General features: G+C 38.3%; 1 pseudogene; it reads left to right on the forward strand.

Annotated features, from left to right (window-relative positions):
• Nucleotides 1–4,493: 4,493 nt before the first annotated feature.
• Nucleotides 4,494–16,558, forward strand: part of LOC144217881 (aldehyde oxidase 4-like) — a 63,111-nt pseudogene continuing 51,046 nt past the window's right edge.

A 16,558-nucleotide genomic window follows, 5' to 3' on the forward strand; every position in this document is an offset into this window, starting at 1 on the left:
AGGTTCTATAAACATATTTCAAAATTCTAATGTAGAGCTAATGCACTCTCAGCTCTCTACTTCTGACCTGGCCCTATTTCACTCCCTACCCCACCAAGACCTTCAACAGACCTGCAATAAATATTCAGAAAGAATTTCTTGGGTTCAGGAGCAACCATACAGAGGAAGCAGAAGGGAATGATTGTGGCAGTGGTTACACAGATCTATGAGATAAAATTGCATAGAACTGTACATATATAGTATGCATACATGTGTAAATGGTAAAATCTGAATAAGCTCTCTAGTCTGGTTATCAGTGTAGTACCCATGTCAACTTCCTGGATTTGATATAGTATAGTTGTACTGTAGTTATGTGGATGTCATCTTTGGGTGAAGCTGGGTGACAGGTATTGTCACTGTACCATTTTTGCAACTTCCTAGGAAACTATAAGTATTTCAAAGTAAGAAGTTTAAATATATATACTTATTGAACACCTACTAAGACCCAGGCACTATGTTAGGCTCTGGGGATTCAATGGTATATAAGATAATGTTATTGCCTCCCTTCAGGATCTTTACTTCTTTCTCCACTTCTGTCCTTTTGACTCCCAACATACACATCTAAAAACACTACTTTGTTTCTCCCTGTTATTTCCTTGCCAAACTTATCTAAGAAATTATGTGTACCTGATGCCTCATTTTCTCTCCAGACTTGGTCTCTCGCTATTTAACCCCTTGCAATCAGGTTTCCTAACCTATCATTTTACTACTCTAGGCAGTAATGTCCCCTAATGTCCTATTCCACTCACTATTCCAGCACCTGGGCTTATAGCTAAAAACAAAACAAAACAAAACCCAAATAGGCTAAGTCCTCCCTCATTGGTTCTGCCATCTCCCATCTACCAGCTTCAAAATCTCAGTGTTAGTTGATGTTCCCTATCATTTCCCTTTTATATCACTTCTAAATCCTTCACACACTTCATCATGCTTTCTCTGGACATCTTAAAATGAAATTCATCTCTATTAGGAGCAAGCTGAAAATTCATGCACTCCCAAGTAAACATGGCCAGAAAGAGTCCTGGGCAGCATCACCCCCAGCCGCCCATTGGCCCATCTTCCCAGGGACCCCTCTCTCTGTTCCTTTCTGAAGTCTAATACCATAAGTAAGACATTCTGAGTAAATAAGACTCACCTGAGATTTCCAGGCCCCAACCGCTAATTACAAGGCAACAGTTTTGGGATGGAGTCAGGGGCTTTTTTTAAACTTGTTCCTCAAGTAGGTAATTTTCATGAATGTTTGTGAATGACCATAGATTTTCCACCAGAACCAGCGCCCCACATGTACACATCAGCACCAGCCCATTTCATTTTTCACAGGATTCCCATGGCCCCTTCCAAAGCCTTGTGCCTAATTTATATTCATAATCATGTATGTTTTTCCTTAATTCTCCAATATTATAAAAGTTTTGTATTCCCACAAAACCCCAGTTTGCTGCTGACTTGGAGCCTGGCTTAGGTGTCATTCCCAAGATGGAACACAGTGACACAAAGAACAAAATTTGTTTGTAGGCCTCCCCATCTCCTTCGACATTCTACTCCTTCCTTGCCCAATGTTACAGCCTCCCACTGAGTCACCCCACCCATCCCAGCTGCCCTATCCAGACCTGCAGTGGAGTGATCCTGTGTCACTGTCTTCACAGGAAACCTCCTGGCCTGATCTGAAGCAGTCCAACCTGGGGAACCAGATCATGCACCACAAATTGGGTCATGATCCTGTAGCTACTTGGGTCAAGGAGGGTGTGTCATTTTAGAGTTGCTTAATCTCCATGAGATCCTGGTTCTAGGTTAAAACTGAGGAAATAGGATATCTCAGAGGCTCCCTAAACATTTGTCCTTGCTTTCCCACACCCTTCACATACCCACACTTCTTGAGGTTCTCAAAAACAGTTCTTCATTTAGCTAATAAATTTCACCAAGCACCAGGTGTTCAAATGTAAGCAAGAAGACACAACCTCTGCCCTAAGTCTAGTGAGTGAAGACTCACTCCAGCCAGTGGAGAAGAAAACAGCAAGTGTGATGGGTGCCATGATGTGAGGTCACAGGCAGGACACTCACACCAGGCTTGAGGTGTGAGAAGTGAAAGGATTCGTTTTCAGAAATACCAAATAAAATCTTTGCTGTCTACCTATTGGAAATATGTACAAACCCTCCACCCCTCACAGTGGAGTCCCAAACCTTTAAACACTTCACTTCCTGATTCTTCTTCCCCTCTCCATTTCACAGGCTTATCTTTTGCAGGCTTTGCAATGAGCATGCACCAAAGAACTAAAGTCTCTTCATCACCTCAAGGAATGTACATTTGTTCCAGCCAGACTGCTTTTTGCCTTACATGGGCATAGGCAACTGCTGGGTAAGGCTATGAACTCTGTAGTGCTCAGCCAATGAGGAATCAGGGGAGGGACTTGCACACTAGGAGATAAATTGCCTGCTGTAACTGCCAGGAGTGTGCCTGTCCATCAAACACCTGCTCTTGCGAGAACGTTGATTAAAGCTTTGCTTCACTGTGCTCCGAGTCTCCACATCCCTCCTTTGATTGGGTCAGTGGGCTTATTTCTCACAGGGAGGGAAAAAATAATGGTTGAGTGGGAGTTTGCTGAGCAAACAGAAGTCTTGGGGTGAAGCTATTCCAGTCAGGAGCATGAGGTGGGGTCAGAGTGATCAGAATGTAGTGCTTTTGAGGAACTAAAAGAAGTTTATTCTGGTGGATTCAAAGAGTTGTGGGGGGAGTGGGAGGGTGTGGCAGGAAACAGAAGTGAGGTCCTTGAGGCAAAGAACCAAGTTTGACCCTAGTGTCACATTCCTTCCCTGGCATGGGATGATGGGGTTTTGGGGGGTGGGGGTTCAGAGACAACAGCAAAAAAAAAAAAATTCTTGAAGATGTCTTTGTGTCTTTGGTACAAAAATGTGATTTTATTAAATCACAGGGACAGCACCTGTGGGCAGAAAGAGCTGCACTGGCGTTGTGCAGAGTGACTGCTTATATACTGTGGAGTTAGGGGAGGTAAAATCAAGAGGAAGTTTCTTAAAGGGATTTCCATATGCTAATGAGGATTTACAGATTACAGGAGGCCTAGTTATTGTCAAGCTAAGATTGTTTTCCCTCTAGGAAGCATTATCATTAAGACAGTAGGGAGTTCCTGGAGATTAGGCTATTGATAAGTTTGTCGTTTTCTTGTACTATTACTAAGATATTTGAAAACTGATGGAGACTCTTATCAGTTTAATCATTTGTTTCCTGTCCTTGCCTTTGTTCTTGGGCAGCCAGGAGTGCCTGAGGAATGCCACACATATCCCACCTGGGGTGAGGGTGGGAGCTGGTTGCTGGGTATCAACTTGCCTTATGCTGAGTCAACTGTATAAGTTGGCTGCTAGTATCTACTCTCAGGGTAGCTTCCTCTGGATATGCTGTAGGGCTGTTTATCTCGAGGACACTTTGGGCCTTCTGTTTAAAGGCCTCCCAAAATAAACTTCTGATATATTATTGTTTGTATTTGACCTCAGTTGGGTCATATTTGTTCTAAGTTAATAACGCTAAGATTAGGTCATAAGTTATGTATATAGATAGGCTAGGAGTCATTCTGTCTGGCTCACAAGAGGACGAATGTTTTTGAGCTGTTTAATAAGTTGTTTGTGCAAACTTTTTTTACTTGATGCTGAATGCGTAAACACCATGGAGGCCCTAAATGTGTCAGCCTTTGTTTTGGGGCTTATGTTTTAGCTACTCTTATCTATCCTCATCCCAGCTGCCAGTGTAAGGGAGGGTGTTTGTGGAAAATAGGCCTTAGGGAAGGGACTGCTATACATCACCAATTAGAAAAGGTTTAAGTATTAATTTAAGTTCTGCCCTTATCTGTTCCTTAACTCTAAGTTAGGCTCTTTGTCTCAGCACCAGGCTCAATTGTAACTCTTGTGTTCTTAACCCCCTTTATTATCTAAGTCTTAGATCTAAAGGCCCATAGGAAGAGCCTTTTGACAAACATCCACAATGCTTTCATCTAAAATCTTTTTTGAAGAGGCAGGAATATGCTTTTCCTTATGAGGTATCTGTGTGGGAAATATTGGTCTGATTTGGAACATTGTGAGGCCTGGTCAATACCAGCAGGCTCATTTCCAACATGAGCCAGTAGTATCAGAAGGAGATACCAGTTTTTCGTTTCTCATGGCAGGAGCTGTGCAAATGCTGCCATTTCCTTGCTGTGACTGTCATCCAGCGAGGCTGATGCAGCTCCCAGAACACAGGAATGGCTGGAGGGCCAGAAGGTTGTGGACAGTTCTTGAAGAAACTTAACTAAGAAGGGAAAGAAAGATGGGTCAGTAGCTGGAGAGAGACATCGGGTTTTGCTTTGTTTGTTTTGTTTTGTGTAGCAGAGCAAACACTTGAATTTATTTTTAAATTCAAGGGAATTTAGGGAAATGAGACTCTAAAAAGGAAGGTGTTAGGAGGACTGTTGGTGATGGACCAGGTCCAATCTTCCAACAGAAGAACAGCTGGGAGCCAGAGCACAGGGGAATGGAGGAAGGACTACTGCCCTTCTGACCAAGAGCACAGGGGAGTGACTACAACTCTGGGTAAGAAGTAGCGGGCTGGGAGTGGAGGGGGCTTATGCCTCTATTTTCTAGATGAGCCATGAGGATAAGGCTGAGGAGAGCAATGAGCACTGGAAGAGCTGTTCAGAGAGAAAAGGGAGAGGGGAATGAGATTATGAGAAAGTAAACTTAATGGGGGAGGGGGACTTGGATGACATTAAAAAAATATATATCTGTTGCACTCTTGCCCTGTACATTATGCATTCTCCCAGGGCCCCCAACCAGCCAGGTGGCTGGTTTCCAAACACCTCTGATCATTCAAAGGGCTGGTGGAGCCAAGAGCAGCACTCTGTCTTTTCTTCAGAAGAAGAGCACGTTTACTGTCTTCCTGGGTGGAGAATAAAGGAAACATTCCATGGGCAAGAGACAACTTCCCATGCCTGAAAGAGAATGGCACTTAACCTGAGTGGGAATAAAAAGCTAGACTGGACTGAGGTCTGGACCCCATTCCCAACCAGTGAGATGAGACTCTTTTGCTAACCACATCCACTTTGTCATTAATACAGACTCTACTGTGGGAGAGGTGGCCAAGATAAGGGCATAAACTGGTGCTTCCACATATGGCCCTACGTTGGAATCAGCTGATGAGCTTTAAAAAGTGATGAAATGATCCCACCCATAAATTCTGATTTAATTGGGCTAGCATGCAACCAGAGTATCTGTATATTTAAAAGCTTTGCATACTTGGAAACCAAATGGACTAAACTGCCCCATTGTGGTTTTTACAAGTCAAAACATCATCTTAAGAGTAAGAGGTTTCTAATGAGGTGGGGGGTCTCTTGGAGGTCTTATACAAAATTCTTCATTTTTCTTCTTCTCCATTTCTTCTTTGCCATTTGATGCCAGCCATATGTAAGTTCTTTCCTGGACACTTAAAGAAACTTATGCTTTGTTTTGTTTTGTTATCTAGTGTTCTCTATATTCTCAGAGAAACATAGTCCCATGACTTTCCTAGACCCCCTGAATTGTGTTCTCACTCCCTATGATTCCAATGTATTCTCTTTACAAAATGCCATCACAGCCACTATCCAGTTACAGCATGCCTGGTGCCCATCTGCTTTCTATATGGTGCTGCTGTCACCACAGTAGAAGGTGTAGGAAACATCAAAAACAGGTTTCATCTTCTACAGGTAAGAGTGTAATGTGACTGGAACCAGATGTTGGTATAGGTATCCCATGTAGTCTACTGTACTCCAAATCAGATTTTTTTAAGTTTATCTATCTGTTTACTCATTAATTTACATCCAAGTTAGCATATAGTGCAACAATGATTTCAGGAGTAGATTCCTTAATGCCCCTTACCCATTTAGCCCATCCCCTCTCCCACAATCCCTCCAGTAACCCTCTTTTGTTCTCATTATTTAAGAGTCTCTTAATGTTTGTCCCCCTCCCTGTTTTTATATTGTCTTCACTCCCCTTCCCTTATGTTCATCTGTTTTGTATCTTAAATTCCTCATATGAGTGAAGTCATATGATATTTGTCTTTTTCTGACTAACTCTACTTAGCATAATACCCTCCAGTTCTATCTATGTAGTTGCAAATGGCAAAATTTCATTCTTTTTGATTGCTGAGTAGTACTCCATTGTGTGTGTGCATATATATATATATATATATATATATATATATATATACACACCACATCTTCTTTATCCTTCTTTATCCATACATCCATCGATGGACATTGGGGCTCTTTCCATACTTTTGCTACTGTCGATAGTGCTGCTATAAACATTGGGGTGCATTTGCCCCTTCAAATCAGCATTGTATTGGGGTGCCTGGGTGGCTCATTCGGTTAAGCAGCCGACTTCAGCTCAGGTCATGATCTCGCAGTTTGTGGGTTCATGCCCTGCATCGGGCTCTGTGCTGACAGCTAGCTCAGAGCCTGGAGCCTGCTTCGGATTCTGTGTCTCCCTCTCTCTCTCTGACCCTCCCCTGTTCACGCTATCTCTCTCTCTCTCTCTCAGAAATAAATAAAACATTTTTAAAAATTAAAAAAATAAAATAAAAAATAAACATTGGGGTACATGTGCCCCTTCAAATCAGCATTGTATTCTTTGGATAAATTCCTAATAGTACAATTGCTGGGTCATAGGTTAGTTCTATTTTTAATTTTTTGAGAAACCTCCATACTTTTTACAGAGTGGCTGCACCAGTTTGCATTCCTACCAGCAGCGCAAAAGAGTTCCTCTTTCTCCTCACCAACATCTATTGTTGCCTGAATTGTTACTTTTAGCCATTCTGATGGATGTGGGGTGGTATCTCATTGTGGTTTTGATTTGTATTTCCTTGATGATGAATGATGCTGAGCATTTTTTCATGTGTCTGTCAGCCATTTGGATGTCTTCTTTGGAGAAATGTCTATTCATGTCTTTTGCCCATTTGTTCACTGGATTATTTGTTTTTTGGGTGCTGAGTTCGATAAGTTCTTTATAGATTTTAAATACTAAACCTTTATCCAATGTTTCATTTGCAAATGTCTTCCTCCATTGCATCAGTTGTCTTTTAGCTTTGCTGATTGTTTCCTTCACTGTACAGAAGCTTTTTATTTTGATGAGGTCCCAGTAGTTCATTTTTGCTTTTGTTTCTCTTGCCTCCGAAGACATGTTAAGTAAGAAGTTGCTGCAGGCAAGGTCAAAGAGATTTTTGCTTGCTCTCTCCTCGAGGATTTTGATGGTTTCCTGTCTTACATTTAGATCTTTCATCTATTTTGAGTTTATTTTTGTGTGATGGTGTAAGAAAGCAGTCCAGGTTCATTTTTCTGCATCTGGCTCTCCAGTTTTCCCAGGACCATTTGCTGAAGAGACTGTCTTTATTTCACTGGATATTCTTTCCTGCTTTGTCAAAGATGAGTTGGCCATACATTTGTGGGTCCATTTCTGGGTTCTCTAGTCTGTTCCATTGATCTAAGTGTTTGTTTTTGTGCCAGTACCGTACTGTCTTGATGATTACAGCTTTGTAATATCTCTTAAAGTCTGGGAGTGTGATGCCTTCAGCTTCGGTTTTATTTTTCAAGATTGCTTTGGCTATTCGGGGCCTTTTCTGGTTCCATAGAATTTTTAGGATTGTTTGTTCTAGCTCTGTGAAGAATGCTGGTGTTATTTTGATAGGGATTGCATTGAATATGTAGATTGCTTTGGGCAGTATCAACATTTTAACAATATTTGTTCTTCCAATCCAGGTGCATGGAATATTTTTCCCATTTGTTGTGTCTTCTTTAATTTCTTTTATAAGCTTTCTATAGTTTTCAGTGTATAGATTTTTTACCTCTTTGGTTAGATTTGTTCCTAGGTATTTTATGGTTTTTGGTGCAATTGTAAATGGGATCGATACCTTGATTTCTCTTTCTGTTGCTTCATTATCGGTGTATAGGAATGCAACCAATTTCCGTGCATTGATTTTATATCCTGCCACTTTGCTGAATTCATGGATCAGTTCTAGAAGTTTTTTGGTGGAATCTTTTGTGTTATCTATATAAAGTATCATGTTATCTGCAAAGAGTGAAAGTTTGACTTCCTCCTGGCTGATTTGAATGCATTTTATTCCTTTGTGTTGTCTGATAGCTGAGGATAAGACTTCCAATACTATGTTGAAAAACAGTGGCTAGAGTGGACATCCCTGTTGTGTTCCTGACCTTAGGGGGAAACTCTCAGTTTTTTCCCATTAAGGATGATATTAGTGGTAGGTCTTTCATACGTGGCTTTTACGATCTTGAGGTATGATCCTTCTGCCTCTACTTTCTTGAGGGTTTTTATCATAAGAAAGTTGCTGCATTTTGTCAAATGCTTTCTCTGCATCTATTGAGAGGATCATGTGGTTCTTGTCCTTTCTTTTATTGTTGTGATATATCACATTTATTGTTTTGTGGATACTGAACCAGCTCTGCATCCCAGGTATAAACTCCACTTGGTTGTGGTAAATAATTTCCCTGATGAACATGAATGCAAAAATCCTCAACAATATACTAGCCAACCAGATCCAACAATACATAGTTTACTGTATCCAATTAGGTTACCTACGTTGAAATACTTTGTGATTCTAAATTTTCATTTTGTCAGATTCAGTGCTTCATAGCTAAGGGACTTTTTAGGGATTGTTATATAAAGCAAGATTCCTTCATTGATTTTAATAAATCTTAACTTCTCAACCCCATCCTTGGCCTAAAACAAGAACAATCAAGTCTGACAAGAGAATAAAGTGAGATAAGAAACCAGAAAGTTTGTAACAGAAATTAGTTGTCCACCACATTTTGAAATCACTGAACTCTGAATAAGAGGCAAATTATGTGTATAAATACTTCCCAAATATTTCATAAGTAACTGACACCATGCTACAGTAAAACACAGCAAAAATAACAAAGCATTCACTAGAGTTTAGAGGACTTTTTAAAGAAACAAGTTATTTTTATATACTCAAGAACTTCTACAGAGGTTAAGCTTTGAAAGCATTGTATAGAAAGAAAATTATGAATAGCTATTGTTTCCTTTGAAATTCCTCCTGTTAAATATTGTGTTTGGAACATGAGAGCTAAGACAATGTGTTACCTGACAATGTGTTACCAATGATGGGTACCTGGTGATAGTGTATGTCTTTCAGCCATAAACTTAATGACTTTTTGGTCTTATTCAGGTCTTACCCCACACTTGGATCATCATCTTAACAGTGATGGAAGCACCTAATGCTGCAGCTTATCAGATTTCTTTCTCTCAAACCTTGATAGTACAGATGCTAGATTTGTTCAGTAGTGTCCTGGACAGGTTCATATTGGCTTGTGAGAATGAAATATTAAATTTTGAGGCATGTTGTGAGCCAGTCTTTAAACACAGCCATTATTAAAAATTAAACTAAACAGATTTTACATAAATATTATTTAAAAAGTTAATAAATATCAACATCCATCATTTTCTAATTATTTTACTATTATCTATGCTCTTAAGGCTATGTATGTTTATCTACGTGGTAGAAATACCACATAATGGTATGTTATGTGCATCTCTTCCCAGATCCACATTCAGGGACATCACATTGGAAGCATGTTATCAGCCACGGTAACAACTATTTTACGACTAAAATTGATAGAAGGTAAAAGTTAGAGCTTTTCCCCCCAGAGATTCAGTTGCTAAACTTTTACCATCACATTTACAGCCAGGCTTATATGCCACACTTAAACAATTCTCCATCTGGCAATAAAACCAACATGGCCATATTTCTCTCTAACATTAGAATAATAGCTGCCCTTTCAGTTGGGCTACAGGTGAAGCATTTGGCTTTCATCTAGGGGTTATGCTATTTGAAGAATGTTTATTTAAAAACATTTGAAGCACACCCAAGCCATCCAGTTGAGTGCCCTGTGAGAGACACGTGGGACAGAAACAGAGGGACCCACAGAGTCGTATTTCCTACCTATTTTTATTGTTTTGTTGTTGTGTTTAAATACATTAAAGTAGAACATGCATAAATTAAATATATGAATGGCACAACATACTAATTTGACTTTACATTTTCAAAGCATTTATATAATTTTGTCATTTAATCCATCAAAAAATTCTATAATATAGATGGAGAAGAGGATGAAATGACTCACGGGAGACTGCTAACTGATTTGCATATACTCATTCATTTATTCTCACAACCATCCTGTAAAGTAGATACCATTATTACTCTAATTTTAAAGATGAAGAAAAGTAAATTACCAAGATCATACAGTTAATGAGTTATAGTAAGGAACAAAACTCACAGGAGCATGACTCCAAATCATTTTACCTGTTCCCTAAACTACACTTCCTATTTCACAGATAAAGGAAAGAGAGTAGAGAGAGTAAAGTCACTTAATTAATACCTGCCACTAGGCTTTTCTTGAGGGAAGAGAAAAAAGCCTTTCAAAATAGAAATATTGCAAACCATGAGAGACTCTTGAATGCTGACAAAAACTGAGGACTGATGGATGTGAGGGGGAGGGGGGGATGGGCATGGAGGAGGACACTTGTGGGGATGAGCACTGGGTGTTATGTGGAAACTAATTTGACAATAAACTATTTGTAAAAAAAAAAAAAAAGAGAGAGAGAAAGAAAGAAATATTTTTCTCCTGGGTGGCTTGGTCAGTTATTCAGCTCAGGTCATGATCTCACAGTTCAGGCACTGGAGTCCTACATCCGGTGAGCTCAAGCCCCACTTTGGTGAGCATGAGCCCTGCTTCAGGTGATCCCTGTTTCTCTCTCTCTCTCTCTCTCTCTCTGCCCCTCACTCATTTACACCTTCTCTCTCAAAACAAACAAATAAATAAAAATAAAAAATAAAAATATTTTTAAGAAATCAAAATATTTTTCTTCTAGAATAACATCTTTTACCCTGCACTTATTTCTGGAAATTTAAATATATAAGCTGCACTCCTTTCTGGTGTCCAAGATAGGGAAACAAGAGGTTTAAAGCATAAATAATGTGCTATTTCCTCCCAGGAAAGACTTGCCAAGTATCATGGCACACAGTGTGACTTCTGCAGCTCAGGGATGGCGATGTTTATCTACACACTGCTGAGGAACCACTGAGAGACAACCCCGGAGCAGACAACAAAGATTTTGGAGTGAGCCTTTTTGATTTTTTATGGGCAGGATGTAGGGTAGAAAGTACCCAAAAGTACCAGCCCATGGAGAGATACTGTGGCACAGCTTTGGAGTTCCAAGCACCTGGCTAACATGAAGGCCTCTTTAGTACTTCCCGTGGCTGAGTTCCTTTCCAAGGAAGTGTTGCCTTCATTTTGTGAGCAGTGATACCAAGAACTGAGGCAATATTGGTTTCATTACAAACCTTTATCCCTTTATGAATCCCATTATCACTCTACAAAGGCATTCAAATGAGTTCTTTTCCAAATGTGGAGATTTGGGTAGAGTGGAAGAATGAGATTTTGTTGTTTCATTTTAAATTAATCTGTTAGAATCATCCATTAACTCTACTTGCTAATTTTACAAAGAAGATAGACTTTCATATACTTTATTTTTTATGTTCTAGTTGGATTAGGAAGTCATGGGCAGCAACTTGTTATCACAAATAAATCTACTGAGCAATTCCATCTCCTAAAATGAAATAACAAAAACAATTTTCTATACAGACACAAAAAAGCATATTAACAAATATAGTTTTCTGTAACAAACTTACCACTTTCAAGATAACTAGTCCCCAGTTCTTAGAAGAAAACTGTGAAAGCAAACCTCTAAATATTGTAAGAAAGCTCTTTATCCCTTTCAGTAAACAGACCTAGACAAATTCAATTTTATGATGAAAAGTATAGACTAAAACAAAGTAAAAATGCAACTTAAATTTTATGGTAACTGGTATATAAAAATTCTCTAATATTTTCCCTTGTTTCTCAACAGCTTCTTCACCCAAAATTTTTCAGTTTCTTATGAATTACTATCAAAACTCTGGCCTATGGTTGCAATTATTATTTTAACCCACCCTGAATTGATAATCTTTGTCCAATAAAATAATCCACACTAATGAGGAATTGAGATCTTTGAAAAGCAGAGATCTTGTGATTTGCCTTACTTTTTGTTTTTTTTTAATATCACAGACAGTCTTAGAAGGATGGATTATTTCCTCACAGATTCTGTGCCTATATTCATAACAGCTAACAGGAGGTGGCACTATAAAGTTTGACTAACTTGATGAAATAGATAACCTTAGGGGCACCTGGGTGGCTCAGTCAGTTAAGCATCCGACTTCGGCTCAGGTCATGATCTCACAGTTCATAGGCTGTGCTGACAGCTAGCTCAGAGCCTGGAGCCTGCTTGGGATTCTGTGTCTCCCTCTCTCTGACTCTCCCCTGCTCATGCTGTCTCTCCCTCTCTGGAATAAATTTTAGAAGAAAAAAAAAGAAATAGATAACCTTATGCTGAGTGTGGATAATTTGGAGATTATATTTTGGATCACAATCCATTTGTTTGAGCTTTTTCTAGAATTATAAATGCTAGCCACACTGATAAACTTCATATTCATATTTTAAGGAAAACAATAACATAAAATAAAATTCAAAGAAATGCAGTTAGATATGGCATATACCTTCTAAAATGGTCAACTGATATAAATCATCACTTCATTTAATCTTGTCTTTCTCTTCAAGACTAAGGAAAAACTTTTTTTTGTAATTTCCATCTTTTTTCCCCTTAGAATCAGAAGAATTTCTGTAGTGGGTACTATTAGCATTCCTATGGTGAGCCTTTCATAGTGCTTGTAGACTTGGCACTGATTATTTGGCCAAGAACAAAAACAAAACAAAAACTCTGATACTAGTTCCCTCTGTCCTTTACTGTTTGCTTATAGTTTATCAGAGAGAAGTTGTCCATTGCCTCTTAAATACTTGTATTTCATGCCATGTAGTTACATTTTAGACATTTCAGCTCCTTTCCTTTACTCCAAAAAGAGATTCTTAATTCATATACTTCTACATTCTTCTTAGCAAAAGGAAAGCTAGATTATGGAGTCTCAATCCGTTCTCAAACATGCAGTTTCTTCCTAAACTATTCTTGTTCGTAAAAAGAAAAAAAAAAATAAAGGACTATGCCTGTTAACCAAGTTTCCACATGACTTACTGGCATCAAGCTTTACCCTTCTGGATGTTTAAACCTATCCAATCCACACATTTATATCACTTCTGAAATTTTTAAACTGCATTTGAACATGATAATTTTAAATTTATTTTTAATATAAAAGTAACATATTTTCATTATAAAAACTCAAAACAAAATTAAAAGACAGGGAAATAAAATTCATTCATATTTCTGTCTCTAGACAACAATCAGAATCAGATACTTCTGTTTTCTTTCAGTCTTTTCTATACATAGTTTTTGTTTTCTTATTTCAAATATGTGTGGCTACTATATATATGATTTTATACTCTTTAACAGTATAAGAATTTTTTCATGTTATTAAAACCTCTTCATAAATATCATTTATACTAGCTGAAAAATTTGAATATACTTTGTAAAAAGATAATGTTTCCTTACCTTTTCTACCATGCTTTGGAAGTGTTGACTGGTTAAAACAATACCAGATACTTATTAAACATCTACAATGCTGTACTGGGAGGGTTGGTGAACGTCTGAGACACTCCTTGCCTTCTCCAGGAACTTAGAATCCAATGAGTGAGATGAAACATGTACATAAATGACCCTACTCTAATACAGTTGGTGATAGGCCGGCAGAAGGATCCAGACAGTGAGTAGTACAGCTCTGGCTGGGGTGTTAGAAGCAGATCCCAGAAAAGGGGGCTTGGGAACCTGACAAATGGACATATTTTCCCTAAGAAAACATGTGAGAGAGAAAAGACTATGTAACAAAAGCTTAACAAAGGGTCACATATGAGATGTTATGGGGTGGCAGTTTACATGAATTTGGGCATAGGTGGGATATAAAGCAGGAAGAGTTGATTGGAAAAATTATGGAGATCCTTATGATATTTCAGGAAGAAAATGTAATAACAAGACTTTTGTGATGAGCATCTGTGTTCCAAAGAGCCATTTGGCTGATTTGGGAAACGAAAAAGAGTCTAATTACTCATAGAGCTATTTCACTGAAAAAAATGAAGCACTAGTAAGTGATATAATTTTTTTTATCATTCCTTAAAAATTGATCTCTTCTTAATCAGGTAATTTTTGCCACTGTACTGGATACCAACCAATTGTAGAAAGTGGAAAAACTTTCTGTGTGGTAAGTTAAAATTTTTAATTTCTTTCAGTTGATTTAATACATTAATGAACATTTGCGTAAAGTCATATGTTGCATTCAATTATTTCTGAAATACCTTCATGTTGACCTTTATAACCAGTGAAAGTTACTGAATGCCACTGTTGGTATTTTTTAAATAAACCTTTGGCATCTATCTTGTTTATAGCCCTAAATTAGGCACTTTCCTAAGAAGTAAAGCATATGGTCCATGACTTCAAGAAATGCAAACTCTATTAAGGAAAATAAAGCATAGACTAAGAAATAATAAAACCATAATTGAAAAGCAAGATATTAAAAGCTCAATATATCCTCTATACCATGTATATCAGTTTTGAAGGAATGTGGACTAAAGAAAATTAATAAGAAAGGAAACATTAGAGAAGAGGAGTTTTGAGCTAGGTCTTAAAAGAAGTGATAGAAATGAATAGATGAAGAGAGGCCAGTAGAAAATTCCATATAAGAAAATTCCTTGAAGTAGGAAAAAGAAAGATATCCAAGGTTCATCTAAGAAATTGATGTGGCTGAAGCATTAGGGAGTAAAAAGATAGTCTGGGCTGAGGAATTTATACTTAAAGCTGATAACCAATATATAGTCATTATCTGTTCTTAAGATAGGAGTAACATGGGAATAGTATTTCAAAGGGAAAATTCTTGGCACCTACCAGTAGGAAGGATGAGCCTGGAAAGACATGGTGGGGATGAAGGCATGGACTAGTGCAATCTCCTATGTGTGAAGGAATGAGGACCTAGACCAATGTGGTAGATATGGACCCAGAAAGATAACTTTCAGGAAGAGGATTTCCAGAACCATAACCTCCAGACAATAAAGGATACAATGAGGAAGAAATGTAAGTCACTCTCAAAGTTAAGAGATTTAGAAATAAGATGAAGGAAATTGGAGAATGATTTAGTGTATGGTGTGGGGTTGGGAAGTGTATGATTTTGAGATACATTACGTTTTCAGAATGTTGTATATCAAGAAGAGTTAATTTAAGGTGTTTCTCCATTTTTTGTGGCAAAATTAATTTTATATACTTTTGGTTGACCAAAAACAATTCAAAGAAGACAGGTTAATTCCAAATACCAAAAAGTCTGGGAAAAAATCTACTTTTAGGCCAGTAATGAAGAATCCGAAAAGCTTTACAAACTACAGCCATTTGAAATCCTGGGCAACATATCGTTATGTTGAACCATATGAATGACCAGTATTCCACCATTGTGACCCACAGAAATAGCAGTTTCATATCACTTAATCTAATACTACTGATTATAAAACTGATTGTTTTCCTGGAGATAAAACCCAAGTATACAAAGATAGATATTATTATCTCACTCACTTGGATCCCCACATTTAGCCATTTGTCTTTCGTTCCTTTATTGTGCACAGCATTGTCAGAAAATCCAAATCCCTCCTTAAGTCTGTAGAAAATTATCTTACAGGTAAAATATCAGCCACCACTTTTTTTTAATGCTTATTTATTTTTTAGAGAGAGACAGAGTGTAAGTGGGGGAGGGACAGAGACAGGCGGAGACACAGAATCTAAAGCAACTCCAGGCTCTGAGCTGTCAGTACAGGGCCTGATGCAGGGCTCACACTCACAAAACGTGAAGTCATGACCTGAGCCAAAGTTGGATGGTTAACCAACTGAGCCACCCAGGCGCCCCTATCAGCCACCACTTCTACAGCACTTCCTATGTGTCAGGTACTGTGCATATCTTTTGCATATTTAAACCTAACAAACCTGTTTCAGATGGGTTTTATTTTCCTAATTTAACAATCTCAACCTAGTCAATACCTCCTAAAGCAGGAACTAGAACCCAGGTCTCCTTGACTCCATATATGAAGTCAAACCATAGGTCTGCAAACCACCCCATATACCCTTTGTTTGTGCCTACACACATGAATAGGACAAACAAGAATGAAAAGATTGTCACAGTTGAAGTAACTGACCAGTGAATGCAGGCCAAAAACAATACTTTCAGTCTGTGTGAAATGTCCTGAAAATTAAGGTAAAATGGTTTGGGGCTTGAATCATCCAAGTAATTCAGAATATTTCCAAAAATACCCAAATAAACACAGATTTTCAGTTTATTTTTGTGTATAGAAAGTCTTTTTTTTTTTAACAAATAGTTTATTGTCAAATTAGTTTCCACATAACACCCAGTGCTCATCCCCACAAGTGCTCTCCTCCATGCCCATCCCCCCTCCCCCCC

Source organism: Crocuta crocuta, unplaced genomic scaffold (assembly GCF_008692635.1).
Source record: "Crocuta crocuta isolate KB4526 unplaced genomic scaffold, BGI_CrCroc_1.0 scaffold159, whole genome shotgun sequence".
In the NCBI taxonomy this organism is placed as follows: Eukaryota; Metazoa; Chordata; class Mammalia; order Carnivora; family Hyaenidae; genus Crocuta; species Crocuta crocuta.